This window comes from Leiobunum rupestre, chromosome 6, assembly GCF_980474605.1.
Source record: "Leiobunum rupestre chromosome 6, qqLeiRupe1.1.hap1, whole genome shotgun sequence".
NCBI classification, from domain to species: domain Eukaryota; kingdom Metazoa; phylum Arthropoda; class Arachnida; order Opiliones; family Sclerosomatidae; genus Leiobunum; species Leiobunum rupestre.
Genome location: NC_143389.1, coordinates 60,431,925 through 60,445,908, shown reverse-complemented (window position 1 = coordinate 60,445,908; position 13,984 = coordinate 60,431,925). Strand labels below are relative to the sequence as shown.

Sequence of the window (13,984 nt, the reverse complement as noted above, 5' to 3'; positions counted from 1 at the left end):
GCTACTTAAACGAAGTCTGTTAAATTTCCACGAGCTCAATACCGCTTAACTCAATTTTCGTTTGACCAAAAGAAATTTTAATGTTCCCCAAATTCATTTTATCTTTCATTATTTTTCCAAAATGGTTTCGTCTTAAATAGTAGGAATAGGTATGTAAGTAACACTAATTGTGAATTAGTTTTTCTTTGCTTTTAAGTAGGTATGTATATTACCATTTACTGTATATGGAAAAAAATGTTCAAAATAATTAATAATAATAATTGGCATATATTACTATTTAATAATATATGACGAAATGCTCTGATATTTGTTAAAATTCGCTTCTTGAAAGGCGTCTTGAGTGGAAGGTCCCTCTTTTAATCTGGGCCTTAAAACTGTATTTTTTCTCTTTTTTGGCGCGTACGGCGAATTGCGTGAAAGAGGTTGGACGATGGTTCCCCATTAATGGCTCCCCGCTCCTTCTCTCGGAACACTCGGAGGAGCAGAAAGAGAGAGACTTTAAAAATGGTCTATATCTGGCACGACGCGGCAGTCTTTCGCTCTCGCAGTCCGATTAAAAATGTTGAATTTTTATTGGGTGACGCATTTCGCGAAGGGGAAAGCCCGCTTTACGGGGCTATACCAAACGCGCTCTGGCGGGGGGTGTTGAAAGGGAAAAGCGACGTCTCTCATTTAGGCTTTCATTTCGGTTGCCAGGGTCGCTTTTCGCCGAATCTTTTTATAGATTTGTTTACCGTGTAAACAGGCGTTTTGTCTGCGAATTTCAGTCTCTTACCTCTACGACCGTTACCCGTTTCGAAAAGATGAGAAAATATGGCCGTCTTTCTTCATAATCCCCTCTTACCCCGAACTCTCTTTTGGAATTTCATTAGCGTGATTTTACCGTCTCTCGTAACTTTGGCAAAACTATCGGCTCATTTTCGATTTTGAGAATGATTTTTTTTACGAGAATTGTTAAAGTGACGCCTCATAATAAAAGCCTGAAAATAAGTTTCAAGGGGCCTTTCTCTTCGCTCGCTGATTTGTTACGGAGCCTTTCCGTAATAAAACCTCGCGTATTTATTTATAGGGGCTGCCTTCTACGACGGAAATTTTTGATTATGTGTTTTTGTTTGGTACGTTACCTCCTTTATTATTTATGGCTAGCGTGTTTTATTTACCTTATCCGAGAAAAAAAGGTAAAAAAAATCTCGCCATCTGCCGGGTTATTTGGTTTTAGCGTGGGTGCAGGATCTCCAGTTATTTGACCTCTGTTTCGTTTCTGTATTCAAATAGTAAAAAATATGTAAAGCGGGAGCTAAAATAATTGTGTGTGTAAATTACGCGTGCATTTAAGAAAGAGTTTGGAGTTAAACTAGGCTGGAAATGGTTAATTAAATTATGATATAAAAACAAATTTTTTATCAAGCCAAAGGTTTTATAACCAAAATTCCCACACAAATTACTTTTTTAAATTTTCACAAATCGTATTAATTGTTTTAATAAAAGTTTAGTTTTATTTTATTTTAATAAAAGTTTAGTTTTATTTTAATAAAAGTTTAGTTTTATTTTATTTTAATAAAAGTTTAGTTTTATTTTATTTTAATAAAAGTTTAGTTTTATTTTATTTTAATAAAAGTTTAGTTTTATTTTATTTTAATAAAAGTTTAGTTTTATTTTATTTTAATAAAAGTTTAGTTTTATTTTAATAAAAGTTTAGTTTTATTTTATTTTAATAAAAGTTTAGTTTTATTTTATTTTAATAAAAGTTTAGTTTTATTTTAATAAAAGTTTAGTTTTATTTTATTTTAATAAAAGTTTAGTTTTATTCACAGCCCAAATTATCGCTCAATTTCAGAACATTCAAGATGTGCAATAAATAAAAACCTTATCAATTTTAAAACGGTTTTTCAAAGACTTTATTTACTAGAAATAGAAGATTTAAAATGTTAAATTTCTTTTCAAGAGTGTGTATCTCGGAGATTGCCGACAACCGCAACGAGAGCCCAAAGGGGTTTTTGTTTCGAAAAAGGCTTAAGTCTGGGATAGGCGGCTCCTCTCGCTAACACTGATGCTAAACGGGTAGAACACTTCTACAGGCGTTCGCTCTATTTTTGACCTAATATACTTTTAACCAAAAATGAGAGTTATTTCAAAATCCGAGAAATTATAATTAGGAAAAATTAGAGTTGTTAGTCGGAAAATTTTAAAATTTTTCCGAAAAAAATAAAAAAAGGTTTAAATTCCATGATTATCCTAATATTGCTCGCAAATTTAAATTTCGCGGAATTGAAGCCTCATTTTGTCGAATCCACAAGTAAAACTAAACCTCTAGACTAGTCTAGAATAAAAACCCTTAAAAATAAATAAATGTTTAAATTTTTATTTTTCCGATTTGGGGAAAATTTATCGGAAACTTATCCGCATTTAATTTTTCCGGAAAATTAACAACTCTAGTAAAAATATAAATTATTCGCAGTAAGTCGCGCGGGGTTCACTCTTCCTTATGAATATCTTCGGGCTTAATAATGCCAAAGTAGATAAAGCTCTGTGTCGGCCACCATATGTTGATTTCCATCAACGCAATTTGACCTTTCGATTGACCTTCGTAAATAAGTATAAAGAAAAATCCTTGGCGGCGAACAGATTACGAAATGTTATAAACGCGTCTGTAGTTATTAGACTCATAAAAGAGTAGCATCTGACCGCGCCTCTTCGTGAGAACCGCACAGCAATCGCGACTCGCCGAAACGTCCCGAAATTTTTTATTGTCCAAATAACAAGAAAAAAAAAGTCCATTTCTGGGGCGACGATATTTCTTAACACGGCGAATGTATTGTAATCCGGGGCTTGTCCAGGAGTATCTCCGTAATACGGTGAAAGTGGCTTCGTCCCTTTCGTTGGACCTCTGGGTGCAATGGCATTTCACAAAACCGCCGCTTCCCCGCGCGCACTTATGTATATCTGGGAAACCCCCTCGCCAACCCCCCTTCAAAATAAGTTGTTGTTTATTGGATTTCCCGAGCGCATTTTTTCGCGCAATAGCTGAAAGAGAAAGTGATTGCATTGTTAGGGGCATTACCCCGAAAATGTCTCCTTGAAAATGTTGTCCCCCCATTATTGCTAAACATCTTGAGGTAACCCCCACTCCACCCCGAGGTCAACAACTTTACGTCAGAGGCATGAGCCCCGCGCCGACAATAGCATCCCCCCCTTCCCCCCAGAACGAACGACGCAACGTCGTTGACAAATCAAAATTTTCCGAATCCATATGTTACGTTATCCCGAGTTGACAGTAGAGACTTAGGTTACGCCTCTGCGAATTTAAATAGCGGTTAATTTCGCGAGGTGTATGGAGTACCGACACGCTGCCAACAGATGTTAGGCGACCGTGGTACGGTGGCGCGGGCAGGAGGTTGATGACTCGTCTTTGGAGAAACGGCCCTGAGCATACCTAACTGATAATCTTCGGAATAAAAAATATATATACGGATCGAGGGAGAACGATAGAAAAAAATCCGCATCCATACAATAACGCATCATAACAGGCTCCGTTCAAATTTATTTTATTTTTTTATATACGTACGCCGCCGTGGATCTAAATAAAAATGGGCCCTTTTCATTTTCCCGTACTATACTTAATACATACACGCATCACTGGGGAGCGCAGGGAGCGGGGGGTTGCAAATATTGGGGTCTGAGGGTTTAGGCAGTGTACGTCCGGTGAGGGGAATACCCTCCCCTCGCGCGCTATTTTTGGGGGCCCACCTTTGTAAAACCCCTGGCTTCCCCCACTCGATCGGCCGATAGAAACGGTTTCCCCCGACCCCCCCCCATTCCATTCACCCCGTAGTACGTCCCCCCCTTTCTCTAACGTGCATCCCCCTCTGTCGTTTCTCGAGTTAGACGCGCTTTATAGTGATTCAGCGGGAATATGGGTCTGTAGTGTGTAGGGAATCCCCTTATTTTTCGGGGTTGCCAAGGGGAGGGGGAGACGGGGGAAGGGACTTACGTAACTTCGTAAACAAAGCGGCGGATCTGTGTTACGGGGGGAGGGGGGATGGACACCGGCGGGCTTTTACCGGGGGATGACCACCTTTTTTAGGGGGATTCTGCTGGTGGTGGTGGACGGTGGTTATTGGACTCCAGTCGAAAGCCTCCCTTTTTAGGCTCTTCATCCTCCTGTCATTTCAGACCGGCCATTCTCTGTTGTCCGCGTCAGTTCTAGCATCCTTATATATTAGACGGAAGATGCATTACCACATACTCTCCTTCGAACAGCTTAGCGCCCTCTTTCGAGTGAAATTGGACTAAAATTAATGCGCATTATTAATTCTTTTTTTTTGGTGGGGGCGCTGTCGTTGAATTTTATTGTGACGTAATAAAATATTTTTCTTATCAAACGAAATTTAATATAAAGTTGCAAAAATAAATCGCTCGCCCCCGGGTGGGCTCGAACCACCAACCTTTCGGTTAACAGCCGAACGCGCTAACCATTTGCGCCACGGAGGCTATGCGTTGCAATATTCGTACGTGATAACAACGACTGGTTTGTTTCAATAAAGAATCTCCTATTGGTCAGCTTTTAACTCTAAAAGGGGTCAAAGTAAGGCACGATTTGTTAAATTATTCTAAGAAATGAAAACGAGGCTCTGAGAGCGTTAGCAAAGAGACCCTCCGTACATTGTGAAAACCGAAGTGTTGATAATGCGCGGTTCAGAGTTCGTTTAAAACTAGTTTGGCATATTTAAAGTGTGAGGACGGGCAATTTACTATGGTGATGTATATTTCGAGTTAGAATTGATTGATGGCAGATTATTTTGGAAACTTTCATTTTACCCTGTGCAGTTATTCAAAGTGCTTTTAGACCTTATGGTTTTGGTACATTAATACAAATCGTAATTTATAACGATAACAATTTGGTATACTGTTCATCACATAATTTTAACTAAAATACATTTGTGGTCTATTTAAATATTTAGTTTTTGATAAATAAAATGATAAATAGATTATGCAGTATTCTTTAGCAGGTATGTCTAAAATCAATAAAATTCGGTACAAATAAAATTTTACTGATATTCATAGCTGAACGGGCTCGTTAGCCCCGCGAGCCCGCATGTTAATTGTCCATAGGAAGGGCTCGGACTCGGGCTCGCGTTACATTTCGTCTATAACACACTCAAAACTTACTGTTGAAAAAACAGCAAATACGGTTTATAATTTACAGCAAGGTGCAGTTGAAGTGGGTTGACAGCAGTTTGTCGTAAAATGTACAGCTTTCTGCTGTATTTTGAAGAAAACAGTAGCGACTGTAAAAAATCATATTCGTACTGTTTTTAAAATGACAGTTATATTAAAATTAACAATATGAAACCGTGGTTGACGTTTTACTTCAAAAATGCGTAACATTTACCACACGTTGCTGTTTTTTTCTGTTATAAACGGCAAGCGCTAGTATATAAAACATCTAATTATTATTTAGTTGTCAAAACATTTTTTTAAATCGCACAAGTTTCCTTTTAGTTTTAAATATAATAATATCCGATAAAAATATTTTTATATACTCTTTTGTATAAGTAGCACCCCACGCAACATGCTATATTAATTACAACCCTTGTTCATCGTGTGCTTAATCATTTGAAACCAAGTTAATAGTTTACTTTCCTTTGGTTTTCCCTATAACTCTAAACTACAAAGGCTCGAGTTACACATGATCAACTAGAGCTGTAGCCGTTTTTGAGAGTTTCGATTAAATATAACTATTGCATTATGAAAATATTTTGTCAAAGTTTTTATTATAATAATTTTAATAATTGTTAAAAAATGTTATATATTTCTATCACGAATTGATTAATAAAATATTTGAAAATCTTTAATTTAACCAATGTGATTATGGTTTGATCCGTAAAATTTTTGATGAAATTTCAAAGTTGTGAATAGGTTCTGTACTAAATACGTTTGATAACTAAAACTACGGCAAACACTGGAATTTTACAAACATTGGATTTTACTGAAAAACTGCATGCATTTACCGTATTAAATACGTCTGGAATGAAGGTTAAATAAACAGCAATACTCTGTAAATATAACTTTATCTTGCTTTATTTTTAAACAGCAGAGTGTCCGGTAAATTTAACAGGAAGCGTGACAATAAAAAAAACAGTCAGAGTTGGTTGTGAAATTAACAGCATTCTGCTGGCATCTATTCTGACCGCAGCTTACTGTAAAATTTACAATAATATTTTTCTGTGTGAATGGAAGTGTGAGACGAGCCCGTTCAGCTATGCTGATATTGTTATCGTCATTTTAATTCAATCAATATCAAAATATTATAATTTGTAATAAAACCTGAATAATGAAGAAAACGATCCAATAACTGGTCAGTTCGAGCTACCAACATTTCAGTTAACAGCCGTTAACCATTTGCACCACGAAGGGATTGACAATATATAAAAATTACGCCATTTATTTTCTATCGTTATTACTTCTTGCTACAAACGAATGAAACCTAGATAACCCATTCCAACTAATAACAATATCATTTAATTTAGGCCACCACATCCCAAAAGATATATTCCTTAACAAATTATTGTCTGATTTTAGTCGTTCATAAAGTTGAATCAGCTAGAATTTTCTCAATGATAATATGCCATCAGACAACTAGATTCAATTAAGAATTTTACTAATTGGGACCGGGCTTTTATTTGAAAAATTCTTTCAGGTAAAATGCGTCTTCAAATGTGAACGTGCTTTTCACTGAATTTCAAATAAAAACGTTTGGACCTCTGGTAACATTGCTTACCATAAATTTGATAAAAATAAAAATTGTTCCATCTGAAAGCACTGCGAGAGAGAGAGAGCAGGGGAAGTTGACTTCCCGCTGTAGTCCGCACGCATGTTCAATTCCGAACGTTTTTTTTGCATCATAGACACCCATTGTTAGCAACGACGATGCAAATAATCTTGGTTGCTCTAAATGTCCCTTTCTTGCGTCATAGAGGCAGCTGGGGCTTCATCCCCATATTCACTCCGCTCCCCTCCCCTCGTCCCCGGTCGTCCTTGGCTGATGATCAGAGAGGTAGCGAGGATATCGAACTTCACCCGACGTTGCGCCTCTTTACTCGGATTCCCGTTCGGGACACGAGCATTTTTTTCATGTCGTTACGTAAAAAATATCCCGAATTGCTCGCCGTTTCTCTCAGGACGGATGGAGGCTTAGCGACCACGCAACTTCCTAACGCGTCTTTCCCGCCTTCCACCAGCTTAGGATGGATGCACTCTCGGAAGGTACGGACGGCATCGGTTAGGCAATCGCGGTGGGCGTCTGGTCTTTATTTGTTTGTTAGTTGCGGAGGGATGGGTGGGGTGCTGGGAGAGTATTGCTTGGATGAACGGGCCTCATTTTAGGTGAGCGGAGCTGGACTTTTTTCTCTCGAAGGTTAACGGCCTTCTTCTACAAATATGCGCAGCTGCGGATGGCGAAGTGTCTTTAGCATTTCTCCTCTAATATTCGAAGGATCGTTTTTTCCCTCATCCCTTGTTCAAAATCTTGGACGTTTTCACGCGGAAGAGGCCAACGGCGGAACGAAATATATACGTTTCGTTGCACCATAAGCTGATATTGTTTGTATTGTAAGTGTCATGTACATTTTTAATGATTTCTGCAGCTTTTCTCATTACCCGCGCGTGAGTTGGATTATTTTTATAAACTTTCCCTGCTGTACAAATATTTGCCTTTACTATCGAGTGCGCTATGACGAGAAGTACACTAAATTTCTAAAAATATACCGAACGATACTGCTGTTATATTGTTGTTGCAAATTATACAAAGTCAAATCGTGTAGAGGTAGTAGTCACGTGACGTCATATTTTCTAATATCTGTTATGGTCCAATTAAAATTTTAAAATAAAATTATATTTATCATTTAAATTTGGTGTGAATTTTGAAAATGTCAAACAAAAGTTAATATAACGTTATTTATTATTGATTTAAATTGCATGTTTGAAACATCAATGTTTTTATAAACGAATATTTGTGCTACCAGAACTTTGGCAGTACAAGAACACGGTTGCGTGGCCAGTCGTTGCGGTACAAACTCGATGCGTAATTTTAAATGGAATTTTTGGCAAACCACTCTTACGAATATTTATATTTAAGAGTCGTAATAAAACGATTAACTGGTGTTATCAGAAGTTTAAAATAAAGCTCTCCGAGATAAATATACATTTCAAAATATACATTTCGGTGGAAGTAACAAAATTTTGAACATCGATGCTTTGTACGGGGGCCCGATATTGGCGCCCACTGAAAAATTTCTTAATTTAAATATCGTACACGGATACTTATATCGTAAGATATATTTTATAAACTTCTATTCTTATTGAATTAAATAATACAATTTTTAAAAAATAAATACAATAAAACGTAAACTTTTAAAAATAAATTCCATTTAATTTTTGGATTTTGTTGGGAAAAACTTTGCGAAACAATCGTTTTTAGTCATTTTTGCGCGATTTGATTCCGCCCGATGAGAGATTAACATTCATTCCGCTTTTCCTCCCCCCTTTCCGTCCCCTCCTTCAGCCTCAACGAAATGCATCGTTCCTTTGGTTGTCTCTTTTCTTTCGGCTCCGGTAAATTCCATTAAATTAATGGATATCTTGGTACAATACAAGGCGCGCGCGTCTCCTATAAATGGTTATTTTTCCCTGAGCTGCAAGATGACTAACAAAAAGCGTTTCCGATAAGCGTCCGCCAGATCGAGCTCTTCTTCCCTTCCACCCCCTCCCCCCCCCCCGCTACAAAACCACAATCCTCCCCCCTACCCCTTTTCCCCTTTGAATTGGGCTCTCGCGCGTACACGTATAAAACTCGACATGTTACTCTTGGTTGTTTGCAAAACACAAAGAAAACTGTCCTCTCCGAAAGAACGAGCGCTTATAATTTTAATAATTGTCCGAAGGGGAAGCCAACAATAAAGGAGAAATGAGAAGAAGGAAGGGGGCGAAGAGGGGGGCGAATCACGCCGAAAAGACGCGAAAGTAATAAAGGTTTGTCTACTTTCGTGAAACCTTTCCCACAACCTTCTCTCGTCATTAACTTAGAGCGAAAACGATTCAAGTCCAAAAAAATCACAACGAAAGATATTATATCAAAATCTTGCAGATTTGGCTCCTCCCACAAAAATTGGGAGGGGCGAATTGTGTAATTGTAATTATCCAACTTTTTGGTTGGTTCAAAATTTGAAATTGACCGCGTGAAAAATATAAAATTCGCAATGAAGCGAAAATTACTAGCTGAAAACTATTCTTGAGTTCTGAACCGTTCAACCAGTCCCCATGCGCACTATTCGGCAAAAAAAATTCTAGAACTACCCAAATGCAAACTATTCGCAGACAAGAACCTCTTGTTGAACCGTTCGGAACCGTTCTAAATGGTACCTTCTCAAGAGCAAGTACTGGCCGGAACTCAAGGTTGAAATCTCTAAAATTCGTCTGCACATCGGGCTGCGTACGTCAAATCGTACGAATCACAACTATTCGTCCAAAAGTTCTGAACTATCCAGAACTTTTGCGTGACGTCACAGCTTAGTCCTAAGCCGTTCTCTTAACGGTTCAGAACTCACGAATAGTTTTCAGCTAATATAATATTGATTTGAATAAATATAGCTTTGGTATCAAAATATACCTGGAATTTAGTTCTTTTATTAAATAAACTTGACCTTCTTGTTTTAATGTTTCTTTTACGTCACTGTCTCTTACTTGTACAATGCTACGAGCACGTGATGGAGTCGGGAGGAGTTTTGGATTTTCTAACGCGCGTGAAATAGCGCGTGCTAAGATAGTACTAATAAAGATCTGGGACGTAACAGTAACATGTATTATTTCTTTGTTTTTGTTAATTTTATAGAATCAACTCTCATAGATGTTTCTATAAATTCGCCTTAAAATGTTACAAAACCCACAAATATGAAATCTAGAACCTTTATCGAAAGCCAAAAAATGGGTTTCAATTCTACAGTGGTGGGGCTTTTTCCACCCTCGAACCCCTCGGTTTGAGTTGCTTTGTCCCTTCCAATTTCCGAAACGTACTTACCCTTCCGAATTTCCGCTTAAATTGGACTTGCGACGTTATTGCTATAAATGTACTTCTTGAATTTCTCCTTACAAGGTAGGGCAATGGCGGCGTTCAAGAAACGTCGCGTACGAACGGTCCTCTTCTCGAATGTTATATAGGCAATATATAGTTCGAGTTTGGTATAAATATCGCGGAGACAGCTTCGTCGCTAAAGAGAAATATCTCACGTTGATCAGAGCGAGATTGGCCTTTGCACGCGCCCGCGCTATTGATGAAACAGCTAGCCTCTGCTATAATTATTTAAAAGCGAGCCAGCGCGAGAGAGAGAGAGGGGGGTTGCGAATCTGAGGGTTCCATCTTTCATTTAGGGCCGGACCGCTTTTTCCCCTCGAATGACAAACAAGATTATTTTAGTTCAGAGAAGAGGTTCGTGTTTTCACAAACGACCAATTTTTCTCTTTTCTCTCTCTGGCTCGGCTTTAACGTGATGCATTCGAATAATTATCGAAAATTTTGACGTTCCTCTCTTTCTCTCTCATCTCTCCGCCAAAGAGAGTATAGCTCTTAAACTTCGGGACGCTTTTTAGCCGCGCGATCTGTAAATTCCGAAGGCTGTCAGGCTCGGTTGACCCTTCTTTACGACCATTCTAGGGGGAGATTGTGCCTCGATTAAGACTGTCTATTCCGCTTGACTACGGTGACGTACGGGGTTTTAGATCTTCTTGGGTGTGGCTGCAACGAATGAAATAAAAGGGTGGGGTAATCAAATGAACGAGAGAGAGCCGGCTTTTCTTCTTATCCTGGGCTGTTCGATGACTTATTACACCAACTCCGAAAGTCGGCGGATGTGCGGAAACGTATCGTTTCGCTAATACCTCACGATTAAAGGTTTTCCCTTTCTCGTTAATAGTTTGATTTTTGCTATAACACCTTTTGTTATTTTTTTATGTCGTGTTGCCAAATTTGTTAAATTACGGCCTTTTAAAAATAACGCAACAGACTGCACACCCTGTACTTTCTTTTCAAATGCCTTTCTATGTTTTTTAAAAGATCGTTGACAGATTTTTCAGTTATTTAATTAAGGGAAACCGAAAATTAATTTAGATTTTGATTTGCATTCGTTGGTCACACCCAGTCGATGGGACATTTTGTTTCTAGTTGAAATCCAACGTCATCTTGGAAAATGGCTATAAAGTTGTTTCTCTTAAAAGGTGGTTTTTAGAACATTTCGTTAAAATTTTGTGTTGGATGGTCACATCCGACTGATGGAACTAATTGAATTTGCTTGGAAAATCGCTGATAAAGTTTTATCCCTTTAAAGGTAACTGCGTTGTTTTTATTTGGTTAAAATTCAACGGCATCTGGGAATATGGAATATGATCCTGTATGCAACCAGTACACTAATGTCTGAGCGAATTTGTCTAAGAATTCACCACGTCTCGCTTGCTGTAGTGTGTAGTCAACGAAATCCCAGTAAATTCTTTAAGGAAAAAAGAATACTGCATTTTAATAATAATTTTATCGAAAAATTTATTTTCTGTGTATAATGTAATAAAATGTATTCCGGCATAAATTAGCCCAGAGTACTTGAGAAAATGTTCAAATAGTGCGACGATAAATTTTAGACAATTTAGGTCAAGACTTTTATTTTGATTTAACATCGATCGTTTCACCAATTCAAACTGTCACAAAAAAATGTTAAGATTTTCAAACAAATAAAAATGTTTAAGTAAGGAAGTGCAAAATGTTTAGAATTAATTGATAACATAACTACCGGATTAAGCTCGTAGTGATAAAAAAATTACGTTATTGAGCTCGTAATTGTTGATCAAATAATTACATTATTAAGCTCGTAATTGTTGATCAAATAATTACATTATTAAGCCTTCTAACTAGTCGATCAAATAACTACAGGGTTAAGCTCGTACTAGTTGATGAAATAGCTCAGGATTAAGCTCGTACTAGTTGATGAAATAGCTCGGGATTAAGCTCGTACTAGTAAAACCACTAGCTACAGATTTTAGCTCGTACTAGTTGATGAAATAACTCAGGATTAAGCTCGTACTAGTAAAATAACTACCTACAGGGCTTAGCTCGTATTAGTAAAACAACTAACTACAGGATTAAACTCGTACTAGTAAAACAACTAGCTACCGTATTAAGCTCATAGTTAGAAAAACAACTAGCTACAGAGTTTAGCTCGTACAAGTAAAACAACTAACTACAGTATTAAGATCGTACCAGTAAGACAGCTAGCAACCGAGTTTAGCTCATGCTAGAAACGCAACTAACTACCGTATTAAGCTCGTACTAGTAAAACGAACAACTACAGGATTAAGCTCATAGTTAGTAAAACAACTAACTACAGTATTAAGCTCTTACCAGTAAGACAGCTAGCTACCGAGTTTAGCTCATACTAGAAAAACAACTAACTACAGAATTAAGCTCGTACTAGTAAAACAACTAGCTACCGTATGAAGCTCATACTAGTAAAACAACTAGCTACCGTATTAAGCTCGTACTAGTAAAACAACTAGCTACCGTATTAAGCTCGTACTAGTAAAACACCTACCTACAGAGTTAAGCTCGTACTAGTAAAACGAACAACTACAGTATTAAGCTCATAGTTAGTAAAATCACTAGCTACAGAGTTTAGCTCGTACTAGTAAAACACCTACCTACAGGATTAAGCTTATAGTTTGTAAAACGACTACCTACAGGATTAAACTCATAGTTAGTAAAACAACTAAATACAGAGTTTAGTTCGTACTAGTAAAACAACTAACTAAAGGATTAAGCTCGTACAAGTAAAACAACTATCTACAGATTTTAGCTCGTACTAGTTGATGAAATAGCTCAGGACTAAGCTCGTACTAGCTGATTAAATAGCTCAGGATTAAGCTCGTACTAGTTGATCAAATAAATACTGGATAAAGCTCGTTCTAGTTGATCAAATAAATACCGGATAAAGCTCGTTCTAGTTGATCAAATAATTACCAGATCAAGCTCGTACTAGTTGATGAAATAGCTCAGGATTAAGCTCGTAGTAAGTGATGAAATAACTAAAGGGTTAAGTTCATACAAATTGATCAAATGAGTAGGGAACTTAAACTTGAGTTAGTTAGTTAAATATGTAAAGGCTAATTAAGAAAAATTAACTAAAGACTAAATAATGGTAATATTACAGATTTGAAAAAAAGTAATTAGTAAAATCCCATATCTGAGAGTTGTATTACTTACTGCATATTTGATATTTTTGAGCAGTATTTGAGTGTAGTCGTCGGCGCACGTGGTGCTCAGCAGGGAAAGACCTTTTTCTTCCGGGGAATTTCCTCCCGGCAGCATCCTCAATGCGGAAGTCTCGTTTCCGTCTAAAAAAGCTCTTTTATAGCAAAGCCACTGGAATCCTTCTCCTCTCTTTCTCTCGTTTTGGCATCTTTTTTTCGCCCTTGGAAATGCGTTGTAAGGAAGCTCCCTTCTGCCTCTTTTCCCTTGGCCTTTACTCTTTTTTCTCTCTCATCCTTTTTGTATCATGTTTTTGGCTCAAGGTTGAGGTCGTCTAACAGTGCCTCTATTCACGCTCTTTTTTATATAGACCGTATACTTTTTATAAAGGGATACATTATATTGCCTTCCACGTACGTAACTCACGTTTGTGTTTCGAACAGAGTATTTAAGGTTACCTGCGCGTAAAAAAAAAGATAAGCAAATTGAATATGGATTTTTTTTAATCGTAATATTAGATGGATCGTATAAAAGCGTTAGGGAAACCTAGTACTTGTAAAGAAGGTAAATTTCGGTTCACGAATTACTTCTGTAACTATCCATTTAATTAAAATGCATCATAACTTTATTAATTTAAGTTAACTTAATTTCGTAAAATTAGGTCTACTTGTAATTATAGTACGACTTACAACGCTAAAATCA

General features: G+C 37.2%; 1 protein-coding gene and 1 non-coding gene across 2 annotated transcripts in view; one reads left to right on the top strand and one right to left on the bottom strand.

The window, feature by feature from the left end:
* The window catches only part of LOC149942900 (uncharacterized), a 250,460-nt gene that overhangs the window by 5,445 nt on the left and 231,031 nt on the right, over nucleotides 1-13,984 (top strand). The gene's annotated exons all lie outside the window — the stretch shown is intronic.
* On the bottom strand, nucleotides 4,418-4,491 carry TRNAN-GUU (transfer RNA asparagine (anticodon GUU)). Its single transcript has one exon. It is a non-coding gene; the product is annotated as a tRNA-Asn (tRNA).